Source organism: Callithrix jacchus, chromosome 10 (assembly GCF_049354715.1).
Source record: "Callithrix jacchus isolate 240 chromosome 10, calJac240_pri, whole genome shotgun sequence".
NCBI classification, from domain to species: domain Eukaryota; kingdom Metazoa; phylum Chordata; class Mammalia; order Primates; family Cebidae; genus Callithrix; species Callithrix jacchus.
The window spans coordinates 117,648,125-117,666,222 of NC_133511.1; the positions used below are offsets into that span (position 1 = coordinate 117,648,125).

The 18,098-nt window shown below is 42.6% G+C and overlaps 1 protein-coding gene across 3 annotated transcripts in view; it reads left to right on the plus strand.

The window, feature by feature from the left end:
• Positions 1 to 8,631: 8,631 nt before the first annotated feature.
• LOC103796335 (uncharacterized) overlaps positions 8,632 to 18,098 on the plus strand; it is a 60,294-nt gene continuing 50,827 nt past the window's right edge. For 2 of the 3 annotated variants that reach the window (XM_009008255.5, XM_035262835.3), the window contains exons 1-2: positions 8,632 to 8,955; positions 10,520 to 10,662. The gene's annotated coding sequence lies outside the window, so the exon portion shown is untranslated. The remainder of the gene's footprint in view (positions 8,956 to 10,519; positions 10,663 to 18,098) is intronic. The other variant, XM_035262832.3, reaches the window with a different exon arrangement.

The following is an 18,098-nucleotide window of genomic DNA, read 5'->3' on the forward strand; positions in this document are numbered from 1 at the left end:
AATTGAATTCTGAAAATGTAACACAAAATTGACAAACCTTTAGCTAGAATAAAAAATAGAAGTCCCAAATGAATAAAATTGGAGAAGAAAAAGAAAACATTACAACTGAAACCCCAAGGAAATACAAAGGATCATTAGCAACTATTATGAGCAACTATGTGCCATTAATTTGGATAACCTAGAAGACATAGATAAATTTCTGGACACATACTACCTACCAAGATTGAACTATGAAGAAATAGAAAATCTGAACATACCAATAATGAGTAAAAAATAAAAGTAGTTATAAAGAATCTCTAATCAAAGAAAAGCCCAGGACCTGACAGATTCACTGCTAAATTCCACCAAATGTTCGAAGAACTAATATCAACTCTACTCAAACTATTTCAAAAAATTAAAGAGGAGAGACTACTACTAGAATAATTTATAAGGCTAGCATTACTCTGCTTCTAAAACCAAACAAGAACACAACAAAAACTACAGGCCAATATCCCTAAAGATATTGCATAGATGCAAAAATCCTCAACAAAATACTAACTATCTGAACAACATACTAAGAGAGATTATTTATCATGATCTATTGGAATTCAACCTAGAGATGCGAGAATGGTTCAACATGTGCAAATCAGTAAATGTGATAAATCATATCAACAGAATAAAGGACAAAAACTATACAATCATTTCAATAGAGGCTGAAAAAGCATTCAATAAAATTCAGCATCCCTTCATGATAAAAACTGTCAACAAATTGGTATAGAAGGAACATACCTGAACATGATAAAGTCCATATATGACAAGCCCACAGCTAATATCATACTGAATTAAAAAAAAAACTGAAAGCCTTCCCATTAAGATCTGTAACAAGACAAGGATGCCCACTGTCACCACTTATATTCAACACAGTACTGGAATTGCTAGCCACAGCAATTAGGCAAGAGAAAGAAATAAAGGGCACCCAAATTGAAAAGGAAGAATTCAAATTATCTTCTTTTCCAGATAACATGATCCTACATTTAGAAAAATATAAATACTCCACAAAAAAAAACTCACAACACTGATAAATGAATGTAGTAAAGTTGCAGGATATAAAATAGACACACACAAAAATTAATAGTGTTTTACATGCAAATAGCAAACAATCAAAAAAATAAATCAAGAGAGCAATCTTATTTACAATAGCTACAAATAAACTAGAAATAAATTTAACCAAAGAAATGAAAGGTCTCTACAAGAGAAACTATAAAACTAACAAAATAAATGTAAGAGAACACAAAAGATATAAAGGTATCTCATAATCATGGAATGAAAGTATTAATATTGTTAAAATATTTGTACTACCCAAAGAAATCTATAGATTCAATGTAATCCCTTTCAAAATACCAATGACATTTTTCACATACATAGAAAAAAATACAAAAAATAATACAAAACTAAAAAATATCCAGAATAGCTAAAGTAATCCTGCACAAAAAGGACAAAGCTGGAGGCATCACACTACATGTTTTAAGTTCTACTACAAAAGTATGGTAACTAAAACAGCATTGTACTGGCATAAAAATGGATACATAGATCAATGGATCAAAATAATGAGTGCAGAAATAAGTCCACACACAGCCAACTCATTTTCAACCAGGATGCCAAGAATATGCAATGGGAAGAGGACGTTCTCTTTAATAACAGAACTGGAAAAAACCACCATGAACTTCATATGGAACCAAAAGAGAGCCCGCATAGCCAAGTCAATTCTAAGCAAAAAGAACACAGCGGGGGGCATCACACTACCGGATTTCAAACTATACTACAAGGCTACAGTAATCAAAACAGCATGGTACTGGTACCAAAACAGAGATATAGACCAATGGAACAAAACAGAGGCACCGGAGGCAACACAACATATATACAACTATACAATCTTTGATAAACCTGACAAAAACAAGCAATGGGGAAAGGATTCCATGTTTAACAAATGGTGTTGGGAAAACTGGCTAGCCATGTGCAGAAAGCAGAAACTGGACCCCTTCCTGACACCTTACACTAAAATTAACTCCAGATGGATTAAAGACTTAAACATAAGACCTGGCACCATAAAAACCCTAGAAGAAAATCTAGGCAAAACTATCCAGGACATAGGAGTAGGCAAGGACTTCATGAACAAAACACCAAAAGCATTGGCAACAAAAGCCAAAATAGACAAACGGGACCTAATGAAACTCCACAGCTTCTGCACGGCAAAAGAAACAGTCACTAGAGTGGATCGGCAACCAACAGAATGGGAAAAAATTTTTGCAGTTTACCCATCTGACAAAGGGCTGATATCCAGAATTTACAAAGAACTCAAACAGATTTACAGGAAAAAAACAAACAAGCCCATTCAAAAGTGGGCAAAGGATATGAACAGATACTTTACGAAAGAAGACATATATGAGGCCAACAATCATATGAAAAAATGCTCATCGTCACTGATCATCAGAGAGATGCAAATCAAAACCACATTGAGATACCATCTCATGCCAGTTAGAATGGCGATCATTAAAAAATCTGGAGACAACAGATGCTGGAGAGGATGTGGAGAAAAAGGAACACTTTTACACTGTTGGTGGGAGTGTAAATTAGTTCAACCATTGTGGAAGACAGTGTGGCGATTCCTCAAGGCCTTAGAAATAGAAATTCCATTTGACCCAGCAATCCCATTACTGGGTATATATCCAAAAGACTATAAATCGTTCTACTATAAGGACACATGTACACGAATGTTCATTGCAGCACTGTTTACAATAGCAAAGACCTGGAATCAACCCAAATGCCCATTGATGATAGACTGGATTGGGAAAATGTGGCACATATACACCATGGAATATTATGCAGCAATCAGAAATGATGAGTTTGTGTCATTTGTAGGGACATGGATGAATCTGGAGAACATCATCCTCAGCAAACTGACACAAGAACAGAAAATGAAACACCGCATATTCTCACTCATAGGCGGGTGATGAAAAATGAGAACACATGGACACAGAAAGGGGAGTACTAAACACTGGGGTCTATTGGGGGGAAAAGGGGAGGGCCAGTGGGAGGGGGAGGTGGGGAGGGATAGCCTGGGGAGAAAAGCCAAATGTGGGTGAAGGGAGAAGAAAAGAAAGCACACTGCCATGTGTGTACCTACACAACTGTCTTGCATGCTCTGCTCATGTACCCCAAAACCTATAATCCAATAAAAAATTAAATAAATAAATAAATAAATAAATGATGCTCAGGAAAATGCATATCCATTTGCAGAGGAATAAAACTAGATCCCCCTCACTATATACAAAAAAAAGTCAAATCAAAATAGATTAATTATTTAAATGTAATACCCCAAACTCTGAAACTAGTAGATGAAAACTAGAAAAGCACTACAGGGGAGGACTCAAGATGGCGCTTTGAGAACAACCCAGGATTGAAGCTCTCACTGGATGCACAGAGAGGGTGAGTCGGGGACACATTTCCAGACAGATCTTAGTTGCCCACAGAACGGGGAAATTCCCAGGTATAAAGAGACACGGGACGCCAGGCAGAGGTCTCGGCCGGTGTAGCCAGCGGCCGGTGCGGCTCCAGCCCACGCCAGAGTGCAGAGGCGCTCCACAGCGCTCCATACAAAGGCGCACTGTTACGGGTGCCCTGTTGAACTGGCAAACTGAGACCTGGGAGGGCTAAACTTGAGACTGAACAGGACTTGGGCAGTGAGCCAGCCCAGGAAATCCCAGGGACAAAGCGTTTGGGCTAGTGCAGTGCGACAAACAAAACAGCGATTCCAAACCCTCCCGGTGAAAAGGTTTTCTTAAAGTGCAGCTCTGCAGGGGAGGGGTGTCCGCCATTACCGAGGCAATCAGCCCTCACTGAGGTACACGCCCATTGCTGACGTAGCCTGCCATTGAGACACGAAAAACCCTTCAAAAAATCAATAAATCCAAGAGCTGGTTTTTTGAAAAGATCAACAAAATAGACAGACCACTAGCCAGATTGATTAAAAAGAAAAGAGAGAACAACCAAATAGATGCAATAAAAAATGATAAAGGGGAAATCACCACAGATTCCACAGAAATTCAAACCATCATCAGAGAATATTACAAACAACTCTATGCACATAAACTAGTACACCTGGAAGAAATGGATAAATTCCTGGACTCCTGAGTCCTCCCAAGCCTAAACCAGGAGGAAGCTGAAACTATGAATAGACCAATAACAAGGTCTGAAGTCGAGGCAGCAATTAAGAGCCTACCACACAAAAAAAGCCCAGGTCCAGATGGCTTCACAGCCGAATTCTACCAGACACACAAAGAGGAGCTGGTACCATTCTTCTAAAACTATGCCAAATAATCCAAAAAGAGGAAATCCTTCCCAAATCATTTTATGAGACCAACATCATCCTGATACCAAAACCCGGCAGAGACCCAACGAGAAAAGAAAACTTCAGGCCAATATCCATGATGAACATAGATGCAAAAATCTTCAATAAAATATTGGCAAGCTGATTGCAACAGCAAATCAAAAAACTTATCCATCATGATCAAGTAGGATTCATCCCAGGGATGCAAGGCTGGTTCAACATACACAAGTCTGTAAACATAATTCACCACATAAACAGAACCAAAAACAAAAACCACATGATTATCTCAATTGATGCAGAGAAGGCATTTGACAAAATTCAACAGCCCTTTGTGCTAAAAACCCTCAATAAACTCGGTATCGATGGAATGTATCTCAAAGTAATAAAAGCTATTTATGACAAACCAACAGCCAATATCATACTGAATGGGCAAAATCTGGAAGCATTCCCTTTGAAATCCGGCACTAGACAAGGATGCCCTCTTTCACCACTCCTATTCAATATAGTACTGGAAGTTCTAGCCAGAGCAATCAGGCAAGAAAAAGAAATAAAGGGCATTCAAATAGGAAAGGTGGAAGCCAAATTGTCTCTATTTGCAGACGACATGATAGTATACCTAGAAGACCCCATCGCCTCAGCCCAAAAACTCCTGAAACGGATAAGCAACTTCAGCAAAGTCTCAGGATATAAAATCAATGTGCAAAAATCACAAGCATTCGTCTACACCAATAACAGACTTGAAGAAAGCCAAATCAAGAACGAACTGCCATTCACAATTGCTACAAAAAGAATAAAATACCTTGGAATACAACTCACAAGGAACGTAAGGGACCTCTTCAAGGAGAACTACAAACCACTGCTCAACGAAATCAGAGAGGACACAAACAGATGGAGAAACATTCCATGTTCATGGTTAGGAAGAATTAATATTGTGAAAATGGCTATACTGCCCAAAGTAATTTACAGAATCAACGCTATCCCCATCTTGCTACCATTGACTTTCTTCACAGACCTGGAAAAAACCACGATGAACTTCATATGGAACCAAAAGAGAGCCCACATAGCCAAGTCAATTCTAAACAAAAAGAACACAGCAGGGGGCATCACACTACCGGATTCCAAACTATACTACAAGGCTACAGTAATCAAAACAGCATGGTACTGGTACCAAAACAGAGATATAGACCAATGGAACAAAACAGAGGCACCGGAGGCAACACAACATATATACAACCATACAATCTTTGATAAACCCGACAGAAACAAGCAATGGGGAAAGGATTTCCTATTTAACAAATGGTGTTGGGAAAACTGGCTAGCCATGTGCAGAAAGCAGAAACTGGACCCCTTCCTGACACCTTACACTAAAATTAACTCCAGATGGATTAAACACTTAAACACAAGACCTGGCACCATAAAAACCCTAGAAGGAAATCTAGGCAAAACTATCCAGGACATAGGAGTAGGCAAGGACTTCATGAACAAAACACCAAAAGCATTGGCAACAAAAGCCAAAATAGACAAATGGGACCTAATGAAACTCCACAGCTTCTGCACGGCAAAAGAAACAGTCACTAGAGTGAATCGGCAACCAACAGAATGGGAAAAAATTTTTGCAGTTTACCCATCTGACAAAGGGCTGATATCCAGAATTTACAAAGAACTCAAACAGATTTACAGGAAAAAAACAAACAAGCCCATTCAAAAGTGGGCAAAGGATATGAACAGACACTTTACGAAAGAAGACATATATGAGGCCAACAATCATATGAAAAAATGCTCATCGTCACTGGTCATCAGAGAGATGCAAATCAAAACCACATTGAGATACCATCTCATGCCAGTTAGAATGGCGATCATTAAAAAATCCGGAGACAACAGATGCTGGAGAGGATGTGGAGAAAAAGGAACACTTTTACACTGTTGGTGGGAGTGTAAATTAGTTCAACCATTGTGGAAGACAGTGTGGTGATTCCTCAAGGCCTTAGAAATAGAAATTCCATTTGACCCAGCAATCCCATTACTGGGTATATATCCAAAGGACTATAAATCGTTCTACTATAAGGAGACATGTACACGAATGTTCATTGAAGCACTGTTTACAATAGCAAAGACCTGGAATCAACCCAAATGCCCATTGATGATAGACTGGATTGGGAAAATGTGGCACATATACACCATGGAATATTATGCAGCAATCAGAAATGATGAGTTTGTGTCGTTTGTAGGGACATGGATGAATCTGGAGAATATCATCCTAAGCAAACTGACACAAGAACAGAAAATGAAACACCGCATATTCTCACTCATAGGCGGGTGATGAAAAATGAGAACACATGGACACAGAAAGGGGAGTACTAAACACTGGGGTCTATTGGGAGGAAAAGGGGAGGGCCAGTGGGAGGGGGAGGTGGGGAGGGATAGCCTGGGGAGAAATGCCAAATGTGGGTGAAGGGGAGAAAGGAAGCAAAACACACTGCCATGTGTGTACCTATGCAACTGTCTTGCATGTTCTGCTCATGTACCCCAAAACCTAAAATGCAATAAAAAATTTAAAAAAAAAAAAAGACATAGACTGGTGACAGTTTGGTGGCATACTGAAGAGCTTTGTGGTGACTATTTTGTAAGCCAGAGATGACAGTGTGTGATGCAGCAATGGAACCAAGTATCTTGATATTAGTGGGAATTATGGGATACCAAAGTGGCAGAAGGTTAGTGATAGAATTTAACTATCAGTGACAGTGGGGGTGAAATTAGAATCCCCTCCAACGCATTATTCCCAGACTTCTGCCAACACGGATTGGTGCAGGCTTACAATTTTTTAGCAAACGGACTAATATCACGGAGATGAGAACAATAAGTAGGAGACTGTGTATGTTGTTCACTAGGATACCATGCTGCTGTGATTTTCTCAGAATCTAGACTTGCAAATTTCACAATTTCTTCAATATAATAATAAAAATACACATCTACACATCATTTGTTGGGCATTTATCATGTGTGAGATAAGTGCTTTACCTACATGCATTCTTTTGTCCTTTCCTGCCCTTTTGGGGGGGGGGACATTATACATTAGGGATATTATCCTAACCCAAAAGAATCCATATTTAGTCAATTCTCTCTCCCCTGCATCAACCCTAGGGTATCTAGGAACATGCAAGGTCTAAAGTTGTACCCGATTAGACTATTAGATTCCAAAGAAGGTTTTTTGGATGTGCCCATCTTAGACTAGCCACAAGGCATAGCCTACATCACTGAGAGGATCACATTCTAATATGGGAATCAGGATGTTTGGTGAGCAAAGGAGCATTTGGCTCTTTACTTCATTCACCCATTCATTGGCTCGTTCGTACTGCGTGCCAGACACATTGCTACACTGCCAAGAGCCTGCGTTAGAGGGGAGGGAGGGATGAACAAGCGAAGCACAAGGGGAAAAAAGTCAGACAGGGTATCTGCCCTCATGAAACCCACCTATAGGATGATTCTAAATATTTGACCCATTTTTTTTTACTTAGAATAAAATAAAATAGAATAAAGTGAAACAAAATTACCTAATTATGGTAATAGACTCTATTTGTATAGCAGCTTTTGTCTTCAAAATTCCATAGCATGAGCTAGACCTCGTCAGGTACCTGAGCAGGTAGCATCTCCACTCCACTCTACAAAATACACTCTACAGAGGACCAAAGGACTTGAGTGCAGTGCTGTACCCACCACATCCTGCAGAGGATTCTGAGGGGCAAGGAGCTTCCGACAATGATGCTGCTCCTAAAAGGGATGTGTCTGGGGTTAGCAATGGGGCCGCCACGTGATCAGTCCATGGCAGATCAAACACAGCCTCTTCCCCCTGGGTGTGGGCAGCCCCATTAGTTTACATAGCCTAGATTTTAAATCATTTCATTCCTGACTGACCATTCACATTTGGAGTTTCAGCTTGCTCTTTAGGACAGCGGTAATAAAACTACAATCATGGCTACATTTATTGCATGCTTGTTACATAATAAACAATTTTCTAATTTATTTACTAATACCAATTTCATGAATGTTGTGAGCCCATATACTAACACTCCTCAGTTATTTTGTAAGATCTCATCCTCTTCCCAAGGACAGAGGATGATGCCCACACAGCCAGGAGAGGGCGGCATCGTTGTCATCCCCTAACCCATCCTCGTCTTGGGAGCCTGCAGGCTCCGCGGAGCCGCGGAGGCCCCACCGCGCCTCAGGTGTCCGCGCGGGTGTCTCACACGGCCGCGCTCTTGGGCGTTAGAACCCCGCGAGGGGGGATGAGGGACGCCACCGAGAAAGCAGCCCTCACCGGGCTCCCGGGGCTGCCAGGCCCCCAGCTGAGGGTGCTGCCTGCGGAACCACGCCCCCCTGGCCCTGTGCCAAGAGCGTGATGCGAGTGTCCGGAGCCACGGCCTGGTTACCACTCGCGACTTCTTCGTCCCGGGTTCGCCCATCGCCAGGGATGTTTTATGGTAACCATCGTATAGTTGAGACGATCCATTCTTGTCCTACTCATTTCTGCACGACACGGGCATCTAGGAGGCTCGCCAGGCATAGCCTGAGAGACGCTTCCATCCGTTTCCGTGAGTAAACCCCAGCCGGGGAGTTGGCCTTGTGAGTTGCAGCGCCATGAAACACCAAGGCCTGCAGTTCCCAGCATCTGCCCAACTTGAGCTCCTGTTTGAAAGCACTGCTGGTTTTCCCGTCTCTTCCCAATGCTTCAGGTGACCATAAGATATCCTCTTTAGCCTGAGTGTCAGTTATTTTTTAAGACCTCTGTTTATCACCTCCAGATGTTCTTCAGGGTCCACAAAGTGAATTTTATGTATTCACATGGCCTAGATTTTAAGTCGTCCCATTCCTGACTGACCATTCACATTTGGAGTTTCAGCTTGCTCTTTAGGACAGCGGTAATAAAACTACAATCATGGCTGCATTTATTGCACGCTTGCTACATACTAGGCACTTTTCTCATTTATTAATACTAATTTCATGAATGCCATGAGCGCATATACTAAGATCTCAAATAGCATGAAATGAAATCCGGTCAGTTTAGTTGTTTGCCGACCGCAGGAACACATAGAAACTTCATTGTACTTATACGTTCATTTGCCAGTCGCTGAGCTCCAAAAAAAATGTACCATACACAGTGCTTAGAATCTACAGTTACAAAGATGAATATCACAAAACGTAGGAAAAAAGATAACTTATTGGTGGAACTGAAACTGATCAGAAATGGCTGGAGTGTGGTTTGAGAAATTAGCCGGAAAAGGAAGCTAAGGGCACATCATGAAAGGCTCTTGTGTGTTTGCAGACTATCCTAAAGTCAGTAGGGAGCCTCTTAAGTGATATGATGAGATTTGAAGAATTGCTGTGACTGAGATGTGGGGACTACGCTGAAAGGGCAAGGTAAAGAATAATGATGAATACTAGAGGGAAGAAAACCAAATGAGTCTTCATAATAATCCAAGTGAAAAATGAGGCCCTTGAGAACTCAGCCTGTGATCCTTGTCCACCATTTCTATCTGTACGCCCACCCCTCAGTATAGTAATATATTTGGATTTGGAGTTTTCCCTGTTTTAATGGGTTGGTTGATTTAGTTCAGCTGGGTTGAACTGGCTTTGAGGGAAGACTAAACAGGAAGAAGTTGGAAGGGAGCAGTGAGGTTTCCAAGTCTGACGATACTTCGGTTGGATTTCTGGGCACCATTTTCATTTCACTGAGAAATAGAAGTTTCAATTAGGAATGGAACAAAAGCCCAGTCCAGAAGATGGAAAGCTTATGGAGAAGGTTAGAGAAGAGCTGCAATGCAGCGAGCATGTGGGAATCCAACAGACTCATTTCTAAGATATAAGACTTACGTCAGTGAGAGTAATCTAAAACGATATGGTTAGACGTGACATCAGTGAATACAGCACAGTGGGGAACACCAAGCAATTAATAAACTGGCAAAAACTATCAGAAACAACATTCTGACAACTCTAATAATTAACCAAAACTTGCAGCAACCAAGGAATGCTTGATCAAGAAAACACAAGTAAATCTTGGAAACAAGATTTTTCTGACATTTTAATTTATCCTAGTCTCATTTCCCACTCCCAACTCATCCATCCCCTTGAATAAAACAGCCTTCATTCTCTGTACAGGTACCTGGTAACAGAGGGAGCAAAGCAAATCTTATCCTCAAAGAACTGTGGATGCTTGTTAGATCCATCTGGTGGTTCCATAGGGAAACTGCTCAAAGAAACTGCCTTTATCTCACCTAACGTAGAACTATCCCGGAGCTCAGGTAAGCGACTCCAGGTGCATTTGTCAAAAATATGTAAAAGAAAAAAAGTAATAGTCTTTAATTTCTGAGGCAAGAAATAATGATTGGGGCAAATTATACACTAACTTAAAAGTTCGGGAGAAAAGGCCGGGGAATGAGATGCTTTGTGTAACAAACTGATAAATATGTGGAAGGCCACATGCATGACCTGGGCCAGATATATGCTCAGAAAAGACCTGAAAAGACCCTAAGTTCTCACCTTTGGATAATGTTTAAAGTGTGTACAAGTAGGATATAAAGGATAAGCGGAGTGGTCTTTAATGCATTTTGAGTTGATTTTTGTACATGGTGTGAGAAAAAGGTCCAATTTCATTATTCTGCATGTGGATACCCAGTTGTCTCAACATCATTTATTGAAGAGGCTGTCTTTTCTCCACTGTGTGCTTTTCACATCTTTGTCAAAAATCAATTGACCATAAATGTACTGGTTTATTTCTGAATTCTTTAATCCATTCTATTGATAACTGTGTCTGTTTATAATGTCAATACCATGTTGTTTTGATTATTATAGCTTTGTAATATATTTTAAGATCAAGTAGTGCGATGACTCCAGCTTTGTTCATTGTGCTCAAGATTGCTTTGGCTATTTGGGGTCTTTTACGATTCCATACAAACTCTTGTCCTACTCATTTCTGCAAGATATGGGCATCTAGGAGGAAAAGTTTTCAGATTTTCACTGTTAAGTATGTTAGCTGTGGACTTGTCATATGCAGCCTTTATTGTGTTAATATACTTTTCTTCTAGGCCTAATTTGCTGAGAGTTTTTATCATGAAAAGCTGTTGAATTTTGCCAGATGCTTTTTCTGCATCAGTTGATATCAGAGTAATTCTTGCCTCCTAAAATTAGTTTGGAAGTATTTCTCTTCTTCAGTTTTTTGGAAAGACTTGAGAATGATATTAGTTTCTTAAATGCCTTGTAGAATTCATCAGTGATGCTATCAATTCCTGAGCTTTTCTTTAATAGGAGACATTTTATTACTGATTCAAACTCCTTATTCATGGAGGCCTGCTATTACTGTATTGCAGCTTATTACTCCCTTCAGATCTATTAATATTATATATATGTATATATGCACATATTTGTATGGTGCTCCAGTGTTGGGTGCATATATATTTATAATTGTATGTCCTTTTGATGAATTGACCCCTTTATCATTATATAATTACTTCAACTCTTTTTACAGTTTTTTACTTAAAGTCTATTTTGACATATACAAAATAGCTACCCATGCTCTGGTTTCCCTTTACATGGAATATCTATTTCCATCCCATCACTTTTGTCTAAGAGTGTCTTTAAAGGTGAAGTGAGTTTCTTACAGGTTGCAGAGAGTTGGGTCTTACTTATTCATTCAACCACTTTGTCTTTTGATTGGAGAAGTTAATCTTCTTACATTTAAGGTAATATTTGACAAATGAAGACCAGTCTTGCCATTTTGGTATTTGTTCATGACTATTTTGTAGTTTCTTTATTCTTCCAATCTTGCCGGCTTCCTTTTCAATTTGTTGAATTTTTGTAGTGATATGCTTTGATTTCTTTTTTCCTCTTTTTCATATCTGCTATAGGCTTTCTTTTGTAGTTACCATTAGGTATAAATAAAAAATCTTACAGGCATACCTATTTTAACCTCATGACAACTCAACTTCACTTGCATACAAACCTCTCCACTTTTACACCCCATACCACATTTTACATTTTTCTGTCACGGTTAACACTTTTTATATTGTGAATCAATTAACAAATTACTATAGCTATAGTTATTTTTAACAGCTTGCCTGTTAACATTTATACTAGAGATAAAACTGATTTATATACTACTCTTAACAGTATTATTCTGAAGTCAACTATATATTTACCATACCGATATGTTTTATACTTTCATATGTTTTCATGTTACTAACTAGCAGCTTTTTATTTCAGTTCAACTAACTCCCTTTAGCATTTCTTGTAAGGCAGGTCTAGTAAAATGAACTCCCTCTGTTTTTGTTTGTCTGAGAAAGTCTTCATTTCTCCCTGATGATGGACACCTTTGACAGATAATGTATTCATTGGAAGGTTTTTTCCTTTCAGCACTTTGAATATATTATTCTACCCTCTGCTGGTTTGCAAGGTTTCTATTATGAAATCCACTTGTAGCTGTATTAAGCATATCTTGGATATACTTCTTTTCTCTTGAATATTTCAGATTTTTTAAACTTTCTTTTTTGATATTTGATTATACTGTGTATTAATGAGTTCTACTTTGGGTTGGAGACCTCTAAGCTTCCTGTGCTCAGATATTCATTTGGTTGCCCGGATTTGAGATGTTTTCTGCCATTATTTCTGTAAATAAGCTCTCTCTCTCTCTCTCTCCCCTTCTCCATGATGTTCCATAGATCCCATAGACTTTCTTCATTTCTTTTCATTCCTTTTATTTCTCTGACTGAATGATTTTAAATAATCTGTTTTCAAGTTTGCTTATTCACTTTTCTGCCTGATCTAGTCCTCCACTGAAGCTCACTATTGAATTTTTAGTTAAGTCATTGTATTCTTCACTCCAAAATTTGTTTCTTCATTATGTTTTTAATCTCTTTATCTTCTCATTCTGTTCTTGTATTGTTTTTCTGATTTCCTTAACTTGTTAATATGTTGTCTTGTAATTTCATGAGCGCTTATACAATAACTATTTTTTACTTCTTTGTCAGGCAACTCACGAATCTCTGATTCTTTGGGCTCAGATACTAGAAGTTTACTGTGTTCTTTTGGTGTTATGTTCCCTGATTTTTCACGATCCTTGTAGTCTTTCAAAGGGGTCTACACATTTGAAGATGCAATTGTCTATTCTAGGGTATATGTACTGGCTTTGGTAAAGAAAGACTTTTACCTGTGTGGGAAGCTGACAGGAAAAGAGACATGCTGGCAGCACTGTGGCATTGGGTCTAGTCGTGTTGGGTGTAAAGTGTGGGGCCACGCAATAACTCTGGGTCTGGGAGGGCACTGAGTCTCACTGGTTAAAGCAGGTGGTGTTCCTGACATTGGCATCTTTGTAGTCCTTGGTGGCCATAGCTGCAGAAGGTCCACAGTGGCTGTTAAGGCTATCAGAGACCTCAGCTGTTCCTCTGGGCCTAAGAGGCTAGAGGCTGGGGTCAGCAGCAGTTGAGGCTAGAAATGTCAATGTGCATGCACTGTACTGTGGAAACCCACAACAAGCATGGTAGCACCTCTGCTATGGTAGCAGAGGCCAGATGCAGGCCCACACAAAGGGCAAGATGTGGGGTAAGAGGCAGGGACTGGGACCAACTGAGAGTGTACATGTAGCAGGTCTAACAGGCTTGCATGTACATGATTTTGGAGGCCAGCTGTGGGCTGTCAGTAGACATCAGGTGTTCCGCATGTGCACAGGTAACTGCAGGGCCACACTGGAGGTGCACTTGCATATGCCAGCACAGGGGTCTGCTGTGGGTGTAAGCATGATGTTGGGAGCAGGAGCGGGGGTCAGAGACAGCTGCTTGGGCAAACCAGCTGTGGGAGCCAAGGCTCGCAGCATGCAACAGCCTGGTTTTAGAGGTAAACCTCATATGCTCACAGCAGTAGACTTAAATCTTTCAGTAAAGGGTCCTGAGGCTGTTTGCAGGCATACACACAGCAGCTGCATTGGGTGCCTGAGCCAGAGCTCCTGCAGAGGCAGCAGTTAGAGTGGCTCCAGAAAACAAGGATTGTGGCTCAGGCAGCTGTAGAATACAGTGTTCACCAGGATAAGTCCCTGAATCTGGGTGACCATGGTTAAGACCACATTGTGGAACAAATGAGCCATAAAGTTTGAGTGAAGAGCTCTGCCCTGAAACTGCTCCCACAGAGAGTCACAAGATGAACATTTTCCACAACTCTGTCATACTGTGGCCTGGAGAGAGACAACAGTGTGTGCGCCTTAACTGACAATCAGAAGCCCCAGGACAGGCCTGTGACAGGGAAATGGGACAGGCCTGTGACAGGGAACAGACCATGTTCCTGACTGTCTATGACATGGAACTGATGCAACCTCATCATCCCTTACAGAGACCTCAATGCCTGTCACCTGAGCTACCTGTCAGGGCTGGTGCCTGCACTCATCATTGGGATATTCTTGAGCAATCCAGGGAGTTCACCTCAGCCCATCTGTATCCCCTTCTTTTTATTAAACAGGAAGCTCAGAGCACCAGGCACTCCATGTCCAGCCCACCAACGGAAACAACAGAGAGCACCTCACAGGAAAGGAAAATCAAGTACCTACCCACCTGGTAGTGCCTCTTACCCATAAGTGCCAGCCACTGTTCTGCAGGTCAAACTGCACCAGCCAATATAACACCTGCCAACTGAAGTACATAGGGCCATGCCAGCAAAGCCGAGAGTGCATAGGGCCATGCCAGCAAAGCCGAGAGTGCATAGGGCCATGCCAGCAAAGCCGAGAGTGCATAGGGCCGTGCCAGCAAAGCCGAGAGTACATAGGGCCGTGCCAGCAAAGCCGAGAGTACATAGGGCCGTGCCAGCAAAGCTGACAGTACATAGGGCCGTGCCAGCAAAGCCGAGAGTGCATAGGGCCATGCCAGCAAAGCCGAGAGTGCATAGGGCCATGCCAGCAAAGCCGAGAGTACATAGGGCCGTGCCAGCAAAGCCGAGAGTGCATAGGGCCATGCCAGCAAAGTCGAGAGTACATAGGGCCATGCCAGCAAAGCCGAGAGTACATAGGGCCGTGCCAGCAAAGCCGACAGTACATAGGGCTGCCCAGCAAAGCCGAGAGTGCATAGGGCCATGCCAGCAAAGCCGAGAGTACATAGGGCCGTGCCAGCAAAGCCGAGAGTGCATAGGGCCATGCCAGCAAAGTCGAGAGTACATAGGGCCATGCCAGCAAAGCCGAGAGTACATAGGGCCGTGCCAGCAAAGCCGACAGTACATAGGGCTGCCCAGCAAAGCCGAGAGTGCATAGGGCCATGCCAGCAAAGCCGAGAGTACATAGGGCCGTGCCAGCAAAGCCGAGAGTACATAGGGCTGCCCAGCAAAGCCGAGAGTGCATAGGGCCATGCCAGCAAAGCCGAGAGTGCATAGGGCCATGCCAGCAAAGCCGACAGTACATAGGGCTGCCCAGCAAAGCCGAGAGTGCATAGGGCCATGCCAGCAAAGCCGAGAGTACATAGGGCCATGCCAGCAAAGCCGAGAGTGCATAGGGCCATGCCAGCAAAGCCGAGAGTGCATAGGGCCATGCCAGCAAAGCCGAGAGTGCATAGGGCTGCCCAGCAAAGCCGAGAGTGCATAGGGCCATGCCAGCAAAGCCGAGAGTACATAGGGCCGTCCCAGCAAAGTCGAGAGTACATAGGGCCATGCCAGCAAAGCCGAGAGTGCATAGGGTCATGCCAGCCAAGCCGAGAGTACATAGGGCCATGCCAGCAAAGCCGAGAGTACATAGGGCCATGCCAGCAAAGCCGAGAGTACATAGGGCCATGCCAGCAAAGTCGAGAGTACATAGGGCCATGCCAGCAAAGCCGAGAGTACATAGGGCCGTGCCAGCAAAGCCGACAGTACATAGGGCTGCCCAGCAAAGCCGAGAGTGCATAGGGCCATGCCAGCAAAGCCGAGAGTACATAGGGCTGCCCAGCAAAGCCGAGAGTACATAGGGCCATGCCAGCAAAGCCGAGAGTACATAGGGCCGTGCCAGCAAAGCCGAGAGTGCATAGGGCCATGCCAGCCAAGCCGAGAGTACATAGGGCTGCCCAGCAAAGCCGAGAGTACATAGGGCCATGCCAGCAAAGCCGAGAGTGCATAGGGCCATGCCAGCCAAGCCGAGAGTACATAGGGCTGCCCAGCAAAGCCGAGAGTACATAGGGTCATGCCAGCCAAGCCGAGAGTACATAGGGCTGCCCAGCAAAGCCGAGAGTACATAGGGCCATGCCAGCAAAGCCGAGAGTACATAGGGCCGTGCCAGCAAAGCCGACAGTACATAGGGCTGCCCAGCAAAGCCGAGAGTGCATAGGGCCATGCCAGCAAAGCCGAGAGTGCATAGGGCCATGCCAGCAAAGCCGAGAGTGCATAGGGCCATGCCAGCAAAGCCGAGAGTGCATAGGGCCATGCCAGCAAAGCCGAGAGTGCATAGGGCCATGCCAGCAAAGCCGAGAGAACATAGGGCTGCCCAGCAAAGCCGAGAGTACATAGGGTCATGCCAGCCAAGCCGAGAGTACATAGGGCTGCCCAGCAAAGCCGAGAGTACATAGGGCCATGCCAGCAAAGCCGAGAGTACATAGGGCTGCCCAGCAAAGCCGAGAGTACATAGGGTCATGCCAGCCAAGCCGAGAGTACATAGGGCTGCCCAGCAAAGCCGAGAGTACATAGGGCCATGCCAGCAAAGCCGAGAGTACATAGGGCCATGCCAGCAAAGCCGAGAGTACATAGGGTCATGCCAGCCAAGCCGAGAGTGCATAGAGCTGCCCAGCAAAGCCGAGAGTGCATAGGGTCATGCCAGCCAAGCCGAGAGTACATAGGGCTGCCCAGCAAAGCCGAGAGTACATAGGGCCATGCCAGCAAAGCCGAGAGTACATAGGGCCGTGCCAGCAAAGTCGAGAGTACATAGGGCCATGCCAGCAAAGCCGAGAGTACATAGGGCCATGCCAGCAAAGCCAAGAGTACATAGGGTCATGCCAGCAAAGCCGAGAGTACATAGGGCTGCCCAGCAAAGCCGAGAGTACATAGGGCTGCCCAGCGTACTCTACAGTCACATCCTCTGGAGGAGAGAAAACAGTTATGATACAAAAAAAAAAAAATCCTACCCAAGCAAAAATAAATTCAGAAACAAGAGGTGGTGGCCTCTCAAGATGAGAAGAAAAAAACAGTGTAAGAATTCTGGCACCATGAAAAGTGTGAATGTTGTGAAACCACCGAAGTCTCACACTAGCTCTCTAGCAATGCGCCCTGACCAAAATCGAAACTCAGATATGACAGACAAAGAATTCAAAGTGTGGATTGCAAGGAAGCTCAATGAGATCCAGAAAAAGGTCGAAAACTAACACAACGAACTATGAGAGCAACCCAGAAACTGAAGGAACAGATAAATACCTTTTTTAAAAAATCAAATATTACTTGTGAAAATGAAAATTTCACTTAAGGAATTTCAAACTACACTTCAAAGCTTTAGCAATAGATTAGATCAAGCAGAAGAAAGAATTTCAGAGCTTGAAGATCAGTCTTTCAAATTAACCCAGGCAGAAAAAAATATGTTAAAAAGAATTTAAAAAATAAACAAAGCCTTTCAGAAATATGGGGTTATGTAAAGCAGCCAAACCCATGACTAACTGGCATTCCTGGGAGAGAAGAAGAAAAAGTATGCAATGTGAAAAACATATTTTAGGGAATAGTACAGGAAAATCCAACATCTCTTCATGGTAAAAACCCTCAA